Source organism: Oxyura jamaicensis, unplaced genomic scaffold (genome assembly GCF_011077185.1).
Source record: "Oxyura jamaicensis isolate SHBP4307 breed ruddy duck unplaced genomic scaffold, BPBGC_Ojam_1.0 oxyUn_random_OJ72297, whole genome shotgun sequence".
NCBI classification, from domain to species: domain Eukaryota; kingdom Metazoa; phylum Chordata; class Aves; order Anseriformes; family Anatidae; genus Oxyura; species Oxyura jamaicensis.
Genome location: NW_023310972.1, coordinates 1 through 4,235, shown reverse-complemented (window position 1 = coordinate 4,235; position 4,235 = coordinate 1). Strand labels below are relative to the sequence as shown.

General features: G+C 46.5%; 1 long non-coding RNA gene across 1 annotated transcript; it reads left to right on the top strand.

The window, feature by feature from the left end:
• The first annotated feature begins 3,040 nt into the window (after positions 1 to 3,040).
• LOC118159843 lies at positions 3,041 to 4,160 on the top strand. The gene is made up of 2 exons (XR_004747259.1): positions 3,041 to 3,117; positions 3,433 to 4,160. It is a non-coding gene; the product is annotated as an uncharacterized LOC118159843 (long non-coding RNA).
• The last annotated feature ends 75 nt before the right edge of the window (positions 4,161 to 4,235 follow it).

Here is a 4,235-nt window from a genome sequence, read left to right as displayed (position 1 = left end):
AACAAGGCTTCAATCATATATTGTGCTCAGATTCTACTGACAGCAATTATCATGCCAGTAATAGTCCCATTAGCACCTCTTTTCAAGAGAGCAATGTAAACACCTTTTTAAGAGGCATAGGAGAGTTTTGAGTCCAGCAATCTAAACTTCAATTCAGAGCTTCAGAGAACTACTAGCAAGCAAATCTTGGTTAGTCATTCCAAGAAAAAAAAAAAAAATGTAAGCACATGTCCAAAGCCTTTTCAAAGTTCAGTGTGGTAGCAATTGCTAGCTTTCTTTTGCCTCATTTTTAATTTGCAAACTTTGTTTGGAATTGCTAAATTGAGCAATTATACTTCATTACATTTTATTCTGTCTAAACCAAAATGGGACATACATGTGTATCAAATATATATATATATATATATATATATCTTTAAAAAGTAAGCTACTTTACCGTTAAGTCTCTCAAAGGATGTAGCAACAAACCCAATGGAAGCTTAGCTTTGTTTAACAAAGCCTGTGTCTGTGGAATATTTGTCAGCATATATCAAAATGAACTGAAAAGAAATAAAAACATCTGCTCCTGCATATTCATCAGCCAACAAATTTACTACAGGCAAGCAAAGTGTGTGCACTTGAAACACAGGAGCGCAACAGTGGGGGTGAGTTTCTTGGGTAGGGCTGCGCAACATGGGGAGGGGTCTGTTTCTGGGGGTAGGGCTGTGAAATGGTGGGGTGTTTTCGGGGGCTAGGGGTGTGCAGCAAGGGGGGATATGTGTTTCTGCGTGTAGGTGTGTGCAGAAAGGAGGGTTGTGTTTCTGGGGATAGGGTTGTGCAACAAGTGGGGTGTTTCTGAGGGTAGGGGTGTGCAATAAGGTGGGGGGGTGGTGTTTCTGTGCTTAGGGCTGCGCAAGAGTGAGGTTCTGTTTTTGCACAGCATTAATCCCATAAACACATACACACATACTCACTGTACTCTGCATGCCTACCCCCAGGAATACACCCCCCCCCCCCCCCGGGTTTCCCCAACCTAACCCCCAAAAACACACCCTCGTCTTACTGTGCTCCCCTACCCCATGAAACACCTCCCCCCCGCCCCCCGCCGTTGTGCACCCCTATGCTCAGACACACACCCCCACTCCACCCCCCATTGCCTACTGGAGGTCACCAGCGGGGTCCACCAAGGGGCCATGAGACCTGCCAGGATCGCCGGCTGGAGTCCACTGTTGGAACAAGGGGACCACTGGAGGTTGCTGGCCGGAGTCCGCCATTGCACTTTAGTGCCTGCCAGGGTTCACCGGCCAGTGTCCGCCGAGGGCTGTGGGTTTCGCCGCTCAGGGTCTGCACAGTACCCAGGGGCCCGCCGGGGGCTGCCGGCTGGCATCCGCTGACTGCTTGCCCATAAAACACACGCCACAATGTTGCCCACACCTGCCCTTAGAAACACACACACTTGTCCCCGGGGCTGCTCCCGAGACCTGCTCCCCAGACCTGCTCACCTGATCTGATCCCCAGACATTGTCTCCACAACTGCTTCGCACATCTGGTACCTACACCTGGGACACAGCAAATCTCCCCAGAGTGGGTCCCCAGCACTGGTTCTCAGATGTAGTCCGCAAGGCTGCTCCACAGAACTGCTACCCAGACTCGGTCCCCTGATCTAGTCCCCACACCTTGTCCCGAGATCTTGTCCCCACACCTGCTCTCTAGATTTCATCTGGAGATATGTTCCCCAGACCTGGTCCCCCAGATCTGATTGAAAGAACTGATCCAAAGACCTTGTCCCAGATCTGGTCCCAAGATCTGATCCCCAGATCGGGTCCACAGACATTGGGTCCCCAGAGCTGCTGCCTAGACCTGCTCCCCACACCCCTTCCGAAGATCTGGTACCCAGAGTTCGTCCCCAGATTTGGTCGCATGAACTGCTCCTCTACGTGCTCCCCAAACCGGGTCCCCACTCCTGTTCCCCAGACGTGGTCCCAAGACCAGCTCCCCAGAGTTGGACTCAGGGCTGCTCCCCAGTGCTGGTCCAAAGACCTGCTCCACACAATTGGTCTCTAGAGCTGGTTATGAGAGCTAGTCCTCACACAGAGCTGGACCCCAGACCTGGTCTACAAACCTGATTCCCAGAGCTGTTGCTCACATCACGTCCTCAAGTGTAGTCCTCACACCTGGGCCCCAGGCCTGCTCCCAAGATCTGGTCCCCAGAACCGGTCCGAAGACCGGGTCTGCAGACCTACAACCCAGTTTTGCAGTGGAGTAAGTCCGGAAAGCAGTAGTGGGGACCAGCTCAGGGGACCAGTTGTTGGGAGACCAGGTGCGGGTAGCAGGTCTCGGGAGCAGGTCTGGGAGATCAGATCTGCCAAGCAGGCCTGGTGCCCAGTTCTGGCGACCAGATCTGGGAACCAGCTTCCCAGAACTGTTCTGAAGACCTGGTCCCCAGAGCTTGTCCCAAGTCCTGGTGACCAGACCTGCTCTCCAGACCTGCTGCCCAGGGCTGGTCTGCAGAGCTGGTTCCCAGATCCAGTCGCCTGACCTGGCCACCAGTTCTTCCGCATGCGGTCGGCGGAACATGGCCAGCGACCATGACGGGCCCCGGGCCCCGCATGGACAGTGAGCGGTGTAACCCGTGGCCCTTGGCAGAAACCGGTCAGTGAACCCTGGTGGGCTCCAAAGCGCCGCAGCGGACCCTTGCCCGCGGTAGTCGGCGGGACTCCGGGTGCAGCGGCTACTACGTTTTTGAGAAGCTCCTTTTTTATTTTTATTTTTTAAAATCCAATAGAAAGGTTGTCTCTTACATATTCTGGTATTAGGGTAATGTTATTAAAATGAGAGGGAATGTATTTTTCCAAAATAGTCCTATCCTTTTTGCAGAATAGTTGGTGTTTTAACAAGGGAAATTCAAATATTAATTATTCTTTGAAACAAGCAAGCTTTGTTGTGACTGCTTCTCACCTGAATATGTTATCAGAAAAGTAGACCTTATCTGGTGGCACTTATATCTATGGCAATGAGCTGTTTTGTTCTATTTTAATGATAATTTTTATTTACTAAAGTGTTTTTTCCCTTTTCCCTACAGATATTTTCCTTCCTACTCCAGATAGTTTACTTGTAAATCTCCATGAAATCAAAGAGGTATGACTACTCAAAACACATCACTACATTGAAGGAGTTAAATATTCAAAATGGATTTTTTAACAAAACCCTTTTAATTCAAGACTATCTGTAATGTGTAATTCCAGTGTTCCTTTTCAATGAGAAAAGTATTACACTTTGTTCAACACAATGTAGTTTCAAAAGTTCTAACTGCTTTTCCCAATTAGTTCAAACTGAGCTGACCTATTTGGTACTGACTGTTCATCATTTTGGTCGTGGCACTACAGCTTTTTAGAAATAGCAGAAAATCTTAAGATTGTAAATCTCATAAGCAGCTTTCAATCTATTTTGCAGCTGATAAAAGATCTACTGAATGCATTTCCAAATATGTTCAGCAATACAAGAGAAACACACAGCGCGTTGGGCCCTGCTCTTCAAGCTGCATTTAAACTGATGTCTCCAACAGGAGGTCGGGTATCTGTGTTTCAAACACAGTTACCATCCTTGGGTGCAGGGCTTTTGCATTCCAGAGAAGATCCCAATCAAAGGTCAAGCACAAAAGTATAAAAAATTCATTAATTATTCCTCTCAGGAGCCTAGGGACTGGACGTTTCTGCCTTGCATTGTCTACAGACCAACTCTTGTGCTTTGTTTATAGCAATTTGCTAACTTTTAAATATTCAGTGTCTGTGCATGTATGATCACTAATTTATATATGCATGTATTTCTCAACAGCAAAGCCTTTTTTTTTTCTTGTCAGCGAAAAAAATCTGCAAGTATCTTTTGACTCTTGACTCAACCTTGGTTGATTTATTATCAACCAAGGCTTTGAATATATATATATATATATATCATGTATATATGAAACTGTACGCCTAAAACACGATTTCTTATTATTTTTGGCATTGTCAATAGAGTACCTAGTAAATGTTAGAGTTATGCGAATGTTTATTTGTATGAGAGTGTAAACTTTTTGGAAGGGAGTATTAAACCTGCTTGTAAAGATGATCTGAAAGAACGTGCAACATGAACTAATTTCTGCAGGTATTTTGAAATGCCTATAAAATGTTGCTTAAATGAAACTTGCTTCTGATACTTTGCTCTTGAACAGTAAATCTGTTGTTCCCTCAATTCTTATGGAGGCACAATCACTAAAA